This window comes from Cavia porcellus, unplaced genomic scaffold (assembly GCF_034190915.1).
Source record: "Cavia porcellus strain 051 isolate PalLab524CR breed Dunkin Hartley unplaced genomic scaffold, mCavPor4.1 scaffold_2, whole genome shotgun sequence".
Lineage (NCBI taxonomy): Eukaryota > Metazoa > Chordata > Mammalia > Rodentia > Caviidae > Cavia > Cavia porcellus.
Window position 1 is genome coordinate 116,008,068 of NW_026947485.1, and position 18,524 is coordinate 116,026,591.

At 40.7% G+C, this 18,524-nt stretch overlaps 3 pseudogenes; 1 reads left to right on the forward strand and 2 right to left on the reverse strand.

The window, feature by feature from the left end:
• Positions 1-1,409: 1,409 nt before the first annotated feature.
• Positions 1,410-2,366, reverse strand: LOC100731701 (olfactory receptor 2AJ1-like; annotated as a pseudogene).
• A 3,536-nt stretch (positions 2,367-5,902) lies between these two features.
• LOC100731429 (large ribosomal subunit protein uL4-like) lies at positions 5,903-12,210 on the forward strand (annotated as a pseudogene).
• A 243-nt stretch (positions 12,211-12,453) lies between these two features.
• Positions 12,454-13,666, reverse strand: LOC100731159 (olfactory receptor 2T8-like; annotated as a pseudogene).
• Positions 13,667-18,524: the final 4,858 nt, after the last annotated feature.

Consider the following 18,524-nt stretch of genomic DNA (forward strand, 5'->3'; position numbering starts at 1 on the left):
AGCTAGCACACATCAACATCACACAACATGATTTTTTGTGAATACAGCAAGTTTAATGATTGAACCAAGATGTTTCACACTATGCAAGTTTATTAACTTTAGCTCTTACATTGTAACTTAGATCTCTAAACATGCATATTCATTTCTTTGCCATAACAAAAGTCTCTCTGATTACGGACTTATGAGCTACAAGTGAAGGGAGTGTTAAAAGTATTTCCCTTGATGGGGAAAAGACAGCAAGTTTTCCCGCAGTTCTGAGAAGGCTGGAGATGTTCAGTGTGATGGTTAGTGAGATATTCAACTCTTCTTTCCTTACTTTTGCATAGAAGATTACAATGGAACAAAAGAGATACTGCACCCAATAGGAGAAAGCTTATAAATAGGGCTTATTAGCTTGTTATTTCCAGCAAAACCACTAAAAATAAGACAAACAATCTATTGTTAGTCAGTAGGAGAAAATATAGAGTTTCTGAGAAAAGATGTCTCTGGCAGACACATGCAACACATAACCCACCACACATTATAACTCCATGGAATCAGATTCTACACTCTGTATATGCATTACTTTTGCAATAATATCTACAAGACAGAAGGATGCTCTGAACTATTCATCCCAGACACAGTCTGGAGACTGTTTTGACAAGATGGGAAGGGAAGGATTATGGAAATGGTTACCTGGGCAATGATTACTCACGCTGCATAGAGGGAAGACATTCAGGGTTCTAGAATCTATTAGTAGAAGACAGCCATCCTGCCCGCAAGAGTCAAGTCTGTCCCTAAATTCGTAAGAATATGAAATACTCAGAATACCTAACTGAAAAGCAAAGTGTCCACCCATAGATGAATCTGAAAATAAGTATTTATATATATATTTAAAGAAACATGAACTAGTCTTAGGAATAAACATTACTGGGTATAAACTAGGCCTGGCCTTACTCTTACCTCTGTAGGAAGTGCACACTTTGATTGCAGTGATGTTGGCACACTGCACACTGTCAGTGATGTAAACAGCACGGCTTACTGTAGTTATGTTATGAAATGGTGCGTAACGAGATCTGAGTGCATATTCCGCATACTCTGAGAGTGCAGGCACATTAGGGTTTCCACTTTCACACAGAAAGTTTACGTGAGTTCATCTTAAAATGTGACACCATAAAGTTCTTATACATTTAGTAGGACTGAGTTAGAAGTTTTGCATCAGGCCTTACACTAAGTACATCGTAATTACTATAAAGAAAGAGTAAGTTTTCCCAGGTTTGTGTTTCTAAACAATTCTCATGTAATAGTTTAGCTATTGTCAACAAGGACCTCAAAAACTGACTTACTTGAAAGCTAAAAAGATTTGACATTCCAACCAAACAGAGAATATCTTGAGGCTGTAAGATATGAAAAGAAAAGAGGAAAACAGGTTAGAAGCATCTTTTCCATTCATTGTTTAGCAGGGGATTGCTGCTGAGCATGCTTTTCATGGCCTTCAGGACATCCTTATTCCTGAAGTTGTAGATGACAGGGTTGAGGGTGGGCATGAAGATGGTGTAGAAGATGGCAAGGAACTTATCCTGGCCAGAAGTGTGATAGGATTTAGGTCTCATGTATGTGAAAATAAACTGCCCATAGTACAATACAACCACCACCATGTGGAAGGAACAGGTGGAGAAGGACTTCTTACAGGCCTCTGACGATTTGGTTTGCAAGACAGTGAGAAGAATTTGTACATAAGAAGCAGAAACCATGGAAAAGGGGATCAACAGGAAAATAATGCCACTTACATAATGCCCTCATTCATAGCCTAATGTGTCCAGACAGGACAACTTCAGCATGGCAGGGACTTCACAGGAGAAGTGATCAATGGCCCTAGAGTGACAGAGGGGAAATGGAGGGCATACGCTGTGTGCACAATGGAGTTGAGGGTCCCCACCAGCCAGGACCCCGCGGCCATCAGCCCACTGACATTGTCACTCATGAGCATGGCATAGAGCAGGGGGTGGCAGATGGCCACATAGCAGTAATAGCACCTGACAGCCAGGAGAAGGCACTCTCCACCTAGCAGGTTGAGTACAGGAAGATCTGGAATGCACAGCCTGCAAAGGAGATGGTTCTGCTGTCAGACAGGAAGTTGGTGATCATTTTGGGGATGATGTTGGAAATGTGCAGGATTTCCATGAAGGAGAGATGGCTGAGCAGCGAGTACATGGGGAGCGGAGTCCGGAGTCCCCATGGATGAGGAGGATCAGGAGGGTGTTTTTGGTCGCGGTCAGGATAAAAATGATGAATGGATAGCAGAAGAAAACCCGGCTTGCTTATGAGGAAGATAACAGCTCCAAAAGAATGAATTCAATGCTGGACATTTCATTTCTATGATCCATCCTTAATTTCTGTGTTTTACCTAAAAATAGCTTGTAAAGGAGAAATCATAGATAAATGACAAACTTGATTACAAAGAGAGAATTAGTGGTGTGCTGCCTCTTCCTCAAGTTCTATGAGATAGGCTTATGATTGTATGATTTACAAGATGGATGTTTATTCATTTCAGTAGCCTGGTGAGCCTTAGCATGCTGAATATGCCCTTTTCTCCAGGTTGGCTCTCCCAGTGCTAATCAGTTCTGAAACTGTATCAAGTGATGTCATTCCTCAGTGAGATTTGTTTCCAGGCCCAGCCTGCCCACCTGTGAAAGTCGTGGATGCCGGCTCTACTGGTCCTCTTCACCCTACTCCATCGCACATTCTGCCAGGCCCTTCTCATCTTCAGTCATATCAAGTAATACACACAGGTGGTGTACGTTCTTCCCTGGCATTTTCTCCACGTGAATTTTCACCTCATGTAAGATATCTTTGTTCTCTTCATTGTTGGAAACAAATGCCTAGAGATATTCCTAGTTCATAAGATTTTTGGCCACATCTATTGAATTAATGAACAGAAAAACTTGGTCATGCTAAGGAAGATTTTCTTCTGAGCCTGTGGCCAAGACAGTGCTATTCCTCACTTAGTACCCTGGTTCTATTACAAGAATTAATTAAAATTTTTTTGTATTCATTAATCTGTTGATGCACATATGCACACTATATGCAAGACAATGTAGTAGGCCGGGGCTTTAGCTCAGTGGCTTACGCTCCTACCTGGGAGACTTGAGGTTTATCGGGGTCGCTCCCGGCCGGCAGGAAAGACACACGACAAAGTCTGGCGGTGTGCAACCTTGCCTTTATTTGTCTCCGCGTGGGCCCCGCGAGGCCTCCGCTCTGTCACCAGCCCTTTCTCGCCAGTGGACTTTCTCTATCTCTCTCTGTGCTTCCTCCTCGTGGCGGGAGAGGCATTCACTTTTATAGGGCAACAGTAGCCAATCAGTTCAAAGCGCACGATGCGGGCTGACTGGCTAACATCAGCTGTTGCTAGGCAGACTATCTTACAGAGCGGGTTGTTTAAGTCGCCAGGGCAATCAGGGGGCAGGAAGCAGGCGCCAACTTGGCTCACTCGATGGGAGGGGCAATCTAGCTCAGGCTCCGCTCCCACCCACAGGCCCTACGTCCGCCAAGTAAGGCGACGGGTGTCGGCCGCGGCTCCCAACAGAGGTTGTAAATTCAATCCCTGGTACCAACATAACAAAACAAAGCAAAACAAAACAAACAAGACAAGCTAATATAACTTGTGCTGCTATAAACATGTATATGCATCAATGCCTGTATGGTGATTTTAAATCTTTCAGGAAACACCTAGTGAGGAAATAACTGGGGCACATGGGGTTCCCATTTGGAGGGATTTACAGAATCACCAAATTTATCTCCATAGTGGTTTTACTATTTTCCATTCACACCAATCATGTAGGAGATTTTCTTTTAAAGAAAAATAAATTTGAAACATTTAAAAGTGAATGGATACAAATTAAGAAAACAATGCTAAGTGAAATAGTTCAGATATGCAAACTTAAAAACTTATGTTATCTATTCTATGAAATAAAGAGAGAAAGCAAAGTATGAGACATTAGTAAGAAGTAATAAGACGTTCAAATAAATCACTGAATTAACTATTTCATTGTCTCAAAAATATTGTAAATACATGCTAGCTTTTTTATTGTGTAAGGTTCTTTTATTTACAAGACAGTATTATGATTTTACCTGTTCTTTTTGTAAGGCAAAATCTTATTTTTCTTTGTTACATTCTGAAGATTATGATATAACATGTATTACCTATCGTTTATTCTCTATTATTTTTGCATCACATTTTTTTTGTTTTTCCATAAAATAAAAAATGTTTAAATGAGTAAGAAAATATATATTGGGAACAAGGAGAGTGATTTCAAAATAAATTCTTCAAATGTAATATTTTAGTCATTGAAATGTGGGACTTCTAAGATATTGAAGTTACAAATGCTACAATAAAATTTTTATAATTTTATTATCTATGTTTTATATGTAAGAAATCAAGCATATTCCATGAAAATAGCAACATGTTTTAAAGGATATATTTTAATTTTGTTTATTTCATTTTATAAAACTTTTACAATAATGTGTTACTCTACCTTGGTGTTGGATCTGCATTCTTCGTGTACTCATACTGGGACAGTGATTCCTTCATTTTTTATGGTTAATTGTTCCCCTCCATGTGTGTCTCTGATATTTGCTTTATGGTTACATGCACACACATCCTCCCAGGTAGATGATTAAATGTAATGTAGATTCATGTAGAGTTCTGTCCTTCAGTATCTTCTCTGGTCACCAAAGTTAACAAAGACTGGCCGCTTTTTCACAATCTCAGAAATTTGAACATAATAAATGTAAGTTTCACTTCTTGTGAAATAAATGTGCAGACTGTGGTACTGAGATGTGCACAAATGTCACAGAGTTATTTATATTTACATTTGGAACACATGACTCTTCACTGTGCACTGATCTCTCCCTGTCCCAGATTTGTCTTGAATGTCTTCAGTGGGTCACTGCGATCTTCCGAGTCTGGGGAGACAGCACCTCAGTGAGGGTGCTGAATCATGCGCAAGCATCTAAGGGCACCCATGATTCTGGGAAGTTTGCTCAGACACAGAGAGGGAGTCAAGGGGCCATGGTGCCTTGTGGAACCTGGCTGAATACAAGTGAGTTTGAAAGGTAGCAAATATGGTGGGCAATTCTAGTGAGACAATATTTTACTCAAACTCATTAACTTTCTCTAACTCACTGGAACCATATTTTCCTTCTGATTTTTGTTTTTCAATAAATTATCTACTTTATTATAGTTATTTCAGATCCATTTTGCTCTGAATTTCCGATTTTCAGCAGAATCTCTGGCCCATAGTAAGTTAATTTGAATGCTAATTATAAGAACAGTTCATTTACTTTTATGTGCGCAGTTATAACAGCAATTCAAATATTACCAGTTCCTCCATTTCTGCCATTTCATTTTATTTTATGTTTTTATACAGTCCATATTTTCTATATAACTATAATTATATTTTGTCCTGATTGAAACCAATGACTAATTTAATTCTTATTTTGCTAGATATCTTCTACCTTCATATATTTGCTTCTATTGGGCTTCCAAAAATTCTTGTCAGTTTTGTAACATTCTGCACAGTCATTAAAAATCTTCAATAAATGTCAAGATGATAGAACCACTAACTTGTACCTTGCACCAGCCAGTGGTTTCTGGATGCTGGATGAAATTACACTGAAATCAAAAGCTGACTGCTCTATCAGCTTGATTCACACCAGTGAAGAAAGCTCTGCCTTGTGTAGTGTGCACAGCTCATCTCCAAGGTCAATGTGTTTCCATATCTGATTTCCAATGTTAACAGCACTGATGTTGGAAACAGCTCTAACACACACTTTCCATCTCTGTCTTTCCTATGAGATCCGAAGCTCTTGGCCCATGAGAGCCACCAGACTGAGAGGAGTGTGACCTTCTCCTGTCCCCACCATGGCTTATACTTGTTCCCTGATATCAGTGTACTGCACAGCAGGGGAGTCACCTGGCCAATATGTCACCTGGCATGCTATGCTTAAGGCTCCCATTCTGCAAGATGTAGTGAACTTTGTTCACACCCACTGTATCAGAATGACAGACGGCCCTGTGCTGTCAGCGAACTAGCAGGTCATCAGACCTTAGGGAACTGGCAGAGCTGTGTCTTTAGTTCCTAGAATTCGAGGTGGTGTTACCCATCATTTAGGTCATTGTGCCTTTGTAAATACATGTCACCTCAAAGATAAACAACTATGAAGCAATGTGCCATCTGCTCTGCCATGTGTGCCTTGACCTTGTCAGCACTGGCCATGCCAAAGGTCATCTAATCAAGGAAGCTCTTAAACTTCCTTCAGTGGTGAGAGACAAAGCTGAAGGTTACAAAGCATCAAGGACACACCAAAGCTTTGTTATGCAGAAACTTAAGGCCTGGAATGACATCCAAAAGGTCTCAGCGAATGCAAGTTAATAAGGACAAGATGAGAAACCACTTTCGGATCCAGTACAGGGGCCCCAGCGTCCTCTGTAATGAAGACAGTGGAGTCATCCAGGCCTTTAGAAACACTCAACACAGGACTCTGCTTATCCTGAGCTTGCTGAATGTTTTGAAACTTTCTCCTGGGGCCAGTGGAGCATTTCTGCATTTGGACTGAAAGTGCTTTCTGGAAGTGAGATGAGTTGTACCACACTTGGCTTAAACCCAGAAGTCCCATAAATGTCACTCTAACCTGCCTACACACAAGATGATCCATACAGACCTGGGCAGAATCATGTAGAGTCAGAGATCCAGACAGCACTCCAAGCACCACACAAGAGATTCAGCATAGAATCTTCTGAAGCCCCTCAGAATCCTGCTGAAGCTAAATCCACATGCACAGATCCATGTTCTGAAAAACCATTCATCTCTGGGCAGGAGCAGCAAAATCCTTTGTGACTAAAGCAGCAGCTAGGTAAGCCAATTCGGAGGGGTGGTGGGCTGCAGGCAAGAAGCCTGAGGAGGGGAAGGCAAGAAAAGAAGGCTGCTGGTACCAGTGAGCCCTTGGGAAAAGCCTGCTCCTAGCAATAAACCAGAAGCTGAAAAAAAGAAGCCTGCTGAAGAGAAGAAACTTGCTGTGCAAACTCTCAGACCTGCTATGCCACACAGGTGACAGGAATTTAGGCAGCTTAGTTTAGTTCAGGTCTGTATCGACTTTATCAAAGAGGGGGAGTAGAAAGATTGGAAACTCATCAGAGAACGTGCTTCCCTATAATTTTCATTAACTCTTTAAAGAATTCTTTAAGTACATGGTATTTAAGAAACCCTTATAGCCTCTCCATATTTTAATATTTAACTAAAGTTTTGTCACTTGAAGACACTTGGTACACTCTAAAATTCTATCTATGTGCATTGCTTACCATGGAAATTGAAATTAAACTAACAACTTGGTTTTAGGTACACAAGCCCTGGTTGGGGAGAAGGAATTATACATCATAGACAACTTACTACTTTTAAATATAAGTTTCGGCTAATGATATACCAATTCCTAGGCTGAATATCTATTATCACATCTATTAGATCATAGTCCATGCTGACTACTTTAAACAAAATAGTGGCTTCATTCCAGACATGTTTTGTAAATCCAGTATTTGATATCTGTTTCTCTTGCTATGAAATGTGCCTGAAAGCATGAAAGTGCCATCAACAATTCTTTCCAAAGCATTTGGTCACACTGCACTAAATCTGATGCTTGAAATTTTTAAGGAAGATCTTGTGATGTTGTAAACCAACATTACAGTGACTCATGCAGATCATTTGAAACTGAGAGTTTAATACAATGAAACAGAATGGAATATATTTTTTTCTTTATATATACTACATCTTTTAAATAACTGTGTATGATTAATTCTTGTGTGTGTGTGTGCATGTATGTGTGTGTATGTGTGTTGATGTGTGTGTGTGTGCATGTGTGTGTCTGGGTGAGACAGAGAGATACAAAGGAGAGACAGACACAGACAGAGACAGAGACAGACATAGACTCTGACTTGGGAGGAAAGCAGGAGTGAGGCTGGGTCAGGCTCTCCTCATTACTTAGCAGTCAGTGCCAGTAGTTTGCTCAGGCAGCGTCACTGTTGCAAGTCATGAATGAAATGACACAGGACGCAGGGTGTCTTTCCATGAAGGGAACTAGGCTGTCACTGGCTGGCATTGTGTAAATGTCCCCTTAACCATCAGCCCCGATTTGAATCAGTTCCTAGGTGTGGGCACAGCCACATCCTGAAGTCCTATTGTATCCATTAATCATGATCTCCACACATCTCAACTCTGACCAGCATGTGGTAGTTATTTGATTTAATTATTATTAAACTTAATTATTCTGCATATTTATTAACTTAGCCATATTTAGATATTATGTACTAGAGATATTTTATGGATAAAGAATACAAAACTATGTGTTCCTTCTTTGCTAATATAGATATAAATTCACAATAAACTTGTTTATATCCTCTTCTTTGCTCACAGTGAAATTTCAAAAAAAAATTACTGTAAGACAAAACATAAAAAAGCATAAAACAATAGTAAATATTTGTTTGGAAAATATATGGTAGGAAAAACTTGGAGAATATGATATTTACTTTTATACTTTTATACTACATAAGACTATTTTAAATTTTTGAACTTTCAATAAACTTTCAAAAGCAATGACTTACAAAGTAAAATCATTATAAGTTATTTTATAAAATTTTCAAAAATTAGATTTACCGTAATGTTCTGCGTGGTGCCCACAGCCTTCATCTAATTTAGACAGAATCCCCTCCATTTCTTTCCTGTACCTGCTGAAGCATTTCTATGAGGGAATCGACCCTGTGTCCAGGCTTTCCCATGCTCAGCCAGGTCTCCTCCTTACACAGTCTGTGCAACCTCACTCTCCGGGCAGGTTGGTCTCTGCTCTCCAACTCCCCTACACCTTCCCTGAGAGGACATCGATCCTCCTTGGAAAGCAGATGGCCCTATGTCTCCTGCGGTCCGCAGAGGGGATATGGAGGATCCCGGGATATCTCCTATAACTGTTGGTCTGACTTGGCATCCAGGGATCCTGACCCTGGGTCCTCACCATTCCACTGTGCCCTCACCAGCTGAGCTCCATGAAAGATAGTCTTCACCTATGTTCACATTGTCCTTCTGGCTCTCAGAGCTTCTGACATCCTCACTGACGCCCTTCACTTTTGCCTCCTGCTGTCAGCAGGAGGTGAGAGGAGGCTTGGGGACAGGAGCTGAGTCCAGGGCTGGGGAAAGGGGTGAGTAGTTTGGGAACAGCAGGGAAGGAGGAAGACAGTGCCTGCTGCCTGAGGTACCCTGGTCTGTGTGTCCTGGGGACAACTCTGCCATCTCTATGTAGGGCAGCAGGAGCAGAGGACCCCAGATGTCCTGAGAAGGAGCCAGAAGGAACTACTTCTGCCTGACAGTCCCTGGGGACCCAGGATGCTCTCAGCATTGCAGGGGAAAGGGAGGGAACTGGATTCAACTTCGGCTGAGAAGCACAAGGTCAGGAAAGAGGAGATGCTGCCCTGCAGAAAGAAAACTCGTTCCTGTACATATCTCCATCATGTCCTCTTCACATAGCACATGTCACCCTGCCCCTCACTACTCAAAGTTTGTTTTATGTGGAGGGACATTTTACAGCCACTTTCTCTACATATTTACTCTAGCACAGGAGTGGGTGGAGTTTACTTGGGGTCAGCCTCAAAAGTCTCCAGAGTGCCATGAGTTCAAGGTGAATCCACTTGTCCTCTAGACCACCTGCTACAGAGGGTCTGATGGAAGAGAAACATGGACATGTTTTAAGTGATTTTGCTCAAATGCATTTGGATTGATTCTTATGTTAATTAAAGAATCACCAAGTTAAGTGAGCATTTAAGTGAATGCATCAAAAATGCTTAGCAGATTAATTCATGATAATTTATCTAATTAAATCTTTATTGGTAGATTGAAGTGCAGAGCTTTCAACATCTTCCCTGCATCAGTGTCTTACAGTTCTCAGTTAATGAGCTCTGGATCTACCGCATCAGCCCCCAGAGAGGAGTTCACGCTGCCCAGGGAAAGCACTTAGCTCTGGTCTGAGTCAGAGTCACATTCTAGTATCATGGGCCATGTTCCCAAGGCTCTGTCTCCTTCACACAGAGATGTGTAGCACGGGGTGTAGCCTCACTCTCCCAACCTGTCCAGCTCCTACATACAAGATAGTTTAAACATCAGATGCCTGGCCTCCATCAGTGGGAGGTGGACAAGAAACGTTTGCTAAATAATCTTTTCTTTATTTCTCAAAATGAGCATTAGTACTGATCACATTTTACAAGGATGGGTAATAAATTAAAGAGGAAAATAAAGATAAAACACAACACTAAATCCAGTCCCAAAGTAACAGAATGGATTTAATGTCAACATGTTTATCTTGTTATGTTGAATAAGTTAACGATTTTATGTTATTGATATTATGATGCTATTTACTTGTTATTGTATCATGTTATGAATTAAACTCCTGTTTCTCAGAGTCAGGTAATGTGTCTTGAGGACACTGTGGAAGCCAAGTGCTCATCCGAGCCACCCTCCCATTTCAGTCTGCCTGTGTTCACTGGAGCAGACCAGAAGGACAGCACCTGGGTCTGCTGGTTACACAGGAGACTCTGCAGGGATACTCAGGTCCCCCCAGGCTTCTCCTCCAGCCTTTATTCCAAGTCTCCTGCTGTTTTCAGGACCACAGCACTATCTCCCCACAGTGTCTTCTCCAGAGTCTTCTCCTTCTCGTATCACAGGAGAGCAGGCACAGTTCCCACCAAAGCTGTGCAAGAAAGGGAGACACTGGAAAACAGGGACTCAGAGAGTCTATAAATGAATCTGAAACAACAGAATGAAATGATTCACCTCCAAATGTGTTAATAGATTTAGGCATGGGCTTTCATAGCTTTGTTTTTAAAATGTCATTAAATACATACTTATGCAACATGCGAAAAGAATATATGAAAGGAACGTGTCATAATAATGGTTTCCTATTTAAATCCAACATTTTCTAAAATGTGTGAAGTTTATTGCTTAAAAGTTATATTTACTCAATAATTTGCTAGCAAAAAGTAAGATATATTACCTGCATATCTGAGCCACTATTTTTCTTCTTATAAGTAATTTTATATTTCAGCAAAAAAAATGTACCTTTTTTGAAAAAGTTTCAGATATTCAGAGGCATCATTTCCCAGTGCAGTAAGGTTAAGTTGTTTTAAGTCATTTTAAGCCAAAATGAATATACTGAAAGTCTCCAGCTCAACGGAGATGGTGAAAGAGATCAATTGTATATTTCCTCACTTTAGTTAAAATTACTAAAGTTAAATTAAACTAAAGTTAATGAAAACAGAAATGTTAGTACATAATTAAGTATATATGTAAGGCAAAGTAAACAACATGTCTTAAGTTAAAAGGTTTATGTTTTAAGAAAATCGTGGATGTGTTACTACTGAGTCAATAGTTGTGCTGGCTTCTGATTCACACATGGATACTGTTTTCAAAAAGCAAAATATATCACAGAAGAACACATGCAAAAACCTGGTAAATAATTTGTAAGCCTTTATTACATTCACGCATTGGGAACACTCAAATTGAAAGCACAATAAATTACTAGAAACTCATTAAAACTGGGTGATATGAGGATAATGTTTGGAACAGTTAGAAGTTGTGCTCTTTCCCAGTGAGAGTCGAAAATTAGACCAATGTTTTCAAGATAGTATACAAAAAATTCATTATATTCACTGCAAGAGGTAAAAGTATCACATAAAATAGCTTTGGATGAGTATTAATCATCAGGGTCCCAAACCAAAGGCAGTACAGCATTCTTTAACCAAATAATGAGATAAGGAGCAGTGACCCAGTACACAAACACAGGGAATCTGCAAAACAGCAGGAGAGTACAGGCTGCCGACAACATGAAAGTACAGGGTGTAGCCTACGACTTACAGTGCTTACAGAAGAAAACTCAAATATAAGAACGACCACCGCTGGACTCTACTAATCTGAATATTTAGAATAGTGGATCTAAGGGTGTAGATAAAGGTCAGTCCAGGGGCTGTGTGCTGGGTGTGGATCTCTTGGACAGAAGACTAAAGGCCAAGCTGGGGAGGTGATAGCTGTGTCCCTGAGAATATGTGTGTGCCCAGGACAGATGCCTGTGGAAACTGTTAGAAAGGGAAACTCTCATAGGGCCCTGCAGCATTGTGCAAGTTATACCTTGATTCATTCAAAATCACTCTAATACCTAATTTTTAACACAAATGTCATAAACATTTATATCATATATATATATATATATATATATATATATATATATATATATTGCATAGTTTTACCAAACCACAAGTTGACTTGGTAGTGAAAACACATCAAATGGAATCAAACACAACAGATTCATCCAAATAGCAAAGCAAAGACCAAAAACACATCTGTCCATGTGTTTATGTTTATATACATTGCTTCTCTGTAAAGAAAAGATTCCCTAACACATGCTTTCTGCAGCCTCTTACATTGTAAGGGTAAGCACGGTTATCAGTCACTTCTTAAGGATGTATACCTGCCCACACACTTCCTCAGGTCTCCTTTAACTTCTTTGTTTCTCAGACAGTAGATCATGGGGTTCAGCATAGGGGTTAAGATGGTGTAGAAAGCAGACATGACTTTGTAAGAGTTGGGACTCATATAAATAAAGATGCCAGGTCCATAATAAAGATCCACCACCCCCAAATGGAAAGACTAGGTGGCAAAGGCCTTCTTGCTGACCTCTGTGGAGCTCATGCGCAGGACAGAAGCAAGAATGAGGCCATAGGAGGTCAGGATGAGGGATAAGGGAATGAGGAGCACCAGCACACAGCAGATGTACATGACATACTCAAAGGCAGAGGTTTCGCTGCAGGCCAAACACACCAGAGTGGGGGCCTCACAGAAGAAATGATCAACCTCACAGTTACCACAGAATTGGAAGCTGAGGGTAACAGCAGCCTGCATGAGGGCATCAGATGCGCCCAAGAACCAGGACCCCAAAGCCATTGTCAGACACATCTTCCAGCTCATGAGGGTGGCATACTGCAATGGTGGCACACAGCCACATAGCAGTCATAGCATATGGCTCCAAGAGGAAACACTCTGCTCCTCCAGTTGTCTGAAAGAAGATCTGTAGCCCACAGCCCACTGGGGAGATGGACTTCTCTCCAGTCAAGTAGCCATCAGCCATCTTAGGCACAATGGTGGAGACCAGCATGAGGTCCATGAGGGAGAGCTAGATGAACAGGACATACATGGGCCTTTGCAGCCAGGGGTCCTGTTGGATCAGGAGCACCATTAAGCCATTGCCAAGGACAGAGGAGATCATCACTGCTAGGATGAACCCAAAGAGCATTTGGTAGGCTCCGGTGTGGTCAAAGAGTCCGAGAAGAGTAAAATCTGATGTGCTGTTCCCATGCGCCATGATTTCAAGCAGAGGTGGGTGCTACTCTCAGTGGAAAAAGATGAGAGGTCTTCAGTTTCAATGCTGCATGTGAAATACACCTTCCTAGAAATGTGTTGTATAAAAAAATGAAATCCCTTTTAGATTCTTCATCAGGGACTGGCAAAATGTTTTAAGCTGTTTATAAAATTACTTCAAAACTTTCACATTTTTCCAAATTTTACATAGTAAACAGCTCATAGGTTGAATATTGATTAACTAGTTTACATAAATGTACATTTTGATAATTTGTAGCTAAAATATATGTGCTGCCTTTCATTCTGACAAATAAATGCATAAGAAAGTACTGAAAGACTGTCTTTTGCATTTTTGTTTGCATTATATTTTCCCAGTTTATAGTCTTAGAAGCAGAGTGAAGTTAATATTTTACTTAGGTCGATGCTGTGTACATCACAAGAAACTTAAAAATCTAAAACACACTCACATTTTCAATCTTCCCATTCACTTTATCTTCCCTGACTCTATTAACACTATAAGACCTTTAGTCTCTCAAAAGAAGACTGAATCTCCTAGGATATAAAATCTAGGAGGAGAGTGAGACTCACATGTTGCAGGACTCAATACCTGATGTCCACAATTTAAGTAAACTAAAGGTTGGGTGTTGTCACACTGCAGAGGTCTGGGTCATGCATTGCTGGCTCCAAAGCTAAAGCACTGGGCTTGTAGGGCTGAGAGAAGCTGCTTAGTTCATGGTGCTAGAGAGAAGAATAAGGGAGCAACTCCAGGTAGGAAGGGGCTGAGAACATAAATCAGGTAAAGATTTGTCTCCATGACCACACACCTAGCAGTGAGCTTCAGTAACCCAGGGCAGGATCCAAGCCCATCACATGAATGGTCCACAAGACCCACTCAGAGTGTGCAGACCTATGGATAACTTTATTAGAATCTAGTACTGCACTCAACATTGCTACAGAGTCATATACTTAAACAAAATGACCTTACTCTTTTCTGCAATTTCTAGCCATTATATCATGTGCATCCTTTCTTTATCATTAAAAAGTATTTTGCTATAATGATCTGTGGCTCTTCTCTGCCACACAAATTCCCAGTTTACTAAAAAGATGCCAGACACTAGTTTTTAAAGCACCTATGAAGTTTCATCACTGTCCTGAACACTCCTAAGAGAATCTAAATCTTTAAAAGCATCTCTTTCTTTGGTCTGCTGTAGCCCCTCTTGCTCTACCTTATTCGATGAAATTCTCCATAGCTGCAGCAATGTGGCACACGCCCAAGGATGCTGTGGGATTCACCCCTTCCACCACAGGAGCGGTCCACACATCTGGGGACTTTCCTCCACCCACACATTGCAGATTCCGGACAAGCAAGTGCTAGTCCTGCCCCGGAAGCAGGTTGCCATGGGCTCAGACTCTTTGGGGTCCTCATGGCCGCACTGGGAGCCTCTGAACTGGCTGTTGAACAGTGCAGCATCACCTGTCACCTGCACACTTCCTGTGCTGAACCTGTGATCAACACACCCATGCTAATACTGCACTCTGCTCCCAGGAGCTCGGTGCTGCCCTGCAGCTCTGCACTTGCAGGAGCTCAGTCTACAAAGCCCCATCTTGAGGTTTAGGTCTCATTCTTCATCCAGCCGCCCCCTTGCTGAAGACCTTTCAGTCTTCACAGCTCTAAGTGGGAACCAGTAGTTTAGTCACTGTGCGTGTTCTGCGCATTTCTTAAATTTCCTTTTCATGCTATCAAAACGTGATGTGTTTTAGCACAGTCCTAACAGGTGCATTCACACTTCAGTACGACTGTCCCTGGTGCCACCTCTGAACTCTCTTCAGCTCTCCAGATGGAACCCCTGTAGGAAAGGAGCTGAAAAACCCCCTTAGCTATGAGAAAGCACCATTCTTCTCCAGTGCACATTGGATTGTGCCAGGTAATGCATATGTGGAAGGGATTTGTGTCAATGAGTGTGAGTGTGTGCACATGCGTGCATGTGTGCCTCTCTTTCTATTCGCCTTGATCACCCTCCAGGTCCATTAGTATGTGCTCACCTGTCCCTATCATCTCCTCTCGCCCGCTGCAGCTCTCCTCTAACAGAGGCTCTGGGTTGTTCCTTCACCAACTCTGCCCTCTGCGCTCTCCCACTCTGATGAATCCCTCTGCTGGGTGAGGAAATGCAGGGCAGGTGTCAGAGCTCTGTTGTGATGAGGTCCTGAGAGGTCACAGAAAACACCCCCGGGTCAGCTGGTCTTCTGCCCACAGTCACACAAGAGAGATCTGTGTATTTCTAGAGAAGCAGCTGAATAAACACCAGGACTGTTAGCTAAGAAATGTACATTGTTATAATGTTATATATGGGTTTCCAATGATGTTTAAATTTGAAACTATTAGTCTTAATTTATCAATTAGGATGTGATAATTGCATGCTTTTTAACATAAATGTGTAAGTATGATTGTATATTATGAATTTAGATTTGATTTAAAATAGTGTAACATCTAGTTTATTTACTAGAAAGGTCAATTAAACACATCAATAAATGCAATGAATATTAATATTTTTGAAGGAGAACTCATTAACTTGTTCAGAAAATATATTAAAACTACTTCATATATATTGTTTAAGTGAAATAGACATTGTTCATATATATTGTTTAAGTGAAAAACATTGTAAGTCTACCCAAAACTTATTCTTTTTCCTTAAAAAATTTCCCTGAATACAAATAATAATCAAAATTAGCAATAGGAGTTAATTCATCTTGTATATAAAGTACTAAATGTTATTAAAAGAAGCAATTCAAACTTAAATCTCATTAAAGAATTATTACACAATTGCTTATCCTAGAAACAGTGATTTTCTTGTGCTTTCTTCTGTCTTCAAAATGTAAGAGATTAAAACACTTTTCCTTTTGCTCCTAAGTATGTTTCTTACAATGCTGTAAAATCTCCAGCACATCTCCTCTGAATCACAGTCATAACTTTTGCAGAGTGTAATGACACATAGATGGATCCCTTCCTTTCTTCCCTCCAAGCAACTTTTCTTTTTTTTTTTTTTTTTTTTTTTTTTTTTGGCTTTTTCATTTTTACCGGTACCAGGGATCGAACTCACGACTGCCTGCTTTCAAGGCAGGTGCTTATGCCGCTGAGCTAAATCCCCAGCCCCTACTTTTCAATAATCGTTAAACTTAGAACAGTTCCTATAATTTACTTTTCAGTATGCATACAAACTTATTGCAAAAACTGTACATTAAACCAGTAAAGTTCTTACCCCAATACAGAGATGAAAGTCAATGTCCTCTATAAAAATAGCACAGTAACATGCAGTCACTTATCCCCCAATGTTGACACAGACCTTAAGCATCGGCCTGTCCATAGCATCAGCTCACACACATTTAAGCTCTTCAGAGGGGGTGATGCAGAAAGATCATCATATTTGAAGTGCTTGACTTGTTGAACCATAACTGATATTTGTTTTACTTTGTGTGGAAAAGTTGTCATGTGTTTTAGTTACATTTCTATTCTTGGATGTTGGATTTATCAAAGCAGCCAGTCTTACTCCTATTTCTAAGGTGATTGGTAACACGCACAGTGCTTAATTTTACTGCTTTGATGAAGGGTTTCACTATGCAGTCAAGCCGTCCTTGAACTCATGATGATCTTTCTGCGTCAGCCTCCTCAGTGCTGGGATCACAGGTGTGCACCTTCATCCAAGAGTGTAGCTTACATTTAATGTCCAGTTGTTCTGCTTTCTTTGAAAAACTCAAGGCTCTACAGAACTAGAAATATCTTCACTATTTAGTACATGATGTTTATAATGCAAGTTTCTGCAATAATTTCAAGATTATTTAAAACACAGAATTATTCTCTCTTGTTCTGAGCATGACCTGCTTTACATTCTGCATACAAATGAGGCTGTTGATATTCACAACTAAATAGTAAATGGTAAAACAACGGAGCATGCAAGGTAAAATTTCCTCACTGAAACTGGAAATACTAAATGATGCACAGTAATTTTAGCCAATAAATATGACAAAATGCTCGAGTACAAAATGCTTACCTTAGATAATTGATGGGGGTCTAGGGTAGGGACCTTGGGCTGTAAGCTGCTCTAGGCCTACTATTAACACAGGAAGCAAAAGTCTGGCTTCAGGGTGTACAGTTGAAATAAGAAAACATATAGTTTTCATGAGAAAATGATGGGTGTCTTTTAGTTTGTGATGATTCATAAAATGATTCACAAAAATGAGTGATTCGTTCATCCACAAATGTTTCCCCACAGTACTGTAACTCAGGGAACATTATTTTGCTTACTAGAGAGTAACACACTGCACAAAGGTGTAATCTGGACCAAAATATCCTACACTTTTCAGGTAAATATGGTTGCTATTCTAAAAGTTCCATTAAATTTTATGAAAATTTCCAGTTAATAATTAATAAACTCCTCTGCATATGAAGGAAATAGTTAATTTTAAAGACTGCATACAGTGGAAGATATTCTCTGTTCATGAATCACAAGAATTATATATACAAAGTATGAAAGAAAGAGAGAAAATTATTCGGGAGGGCCCCTTGATATGCTCAAAATACAAGAAAAGATAAACTATGAAAAAGAGGAGATTACAGGGGCAGAGTGAGGCCTCTAGGGACCTGGAGTCCTGCCAGGGAGGGGCAGGGCTTGGTGAAGAGGACAAGCAGTACGTCAGCAGGGGTTGGGAGAGAGAAGACTGGAAAAGGAGCCCAGCACAGGGAGAAGAGCAGAGCAGGTTGGATAGTGGCTTCTGCCACCAGACCTGGTCACTTAGACACAGAGAAAGCCTGGAGAGGGCACAAGGCTCAGGGGGCCAAGGCCATGAGGGTGCAGAGTGCACAGCAGCCGGAGGCTTTGCTGCAAAAGCTGCTCCTCCCCTGGACCCCTGGACAGCTGGAGCTGGAGAAGACCCAGGTACAGGCCCTGCAGTAGCTGATGGTGTTTGATCAAGATCCCCTCGGGGGAAGGGGCTTCATTGCTTAAGGCTGAGCTAAAGGGTGAAGGGCAGCTTCACTTCCGCATTCTTGGGATCACCAGGAGGCAGAGACCAAACCCAGAGGTCTCTTTTATCTCCAATCTGCCAGTA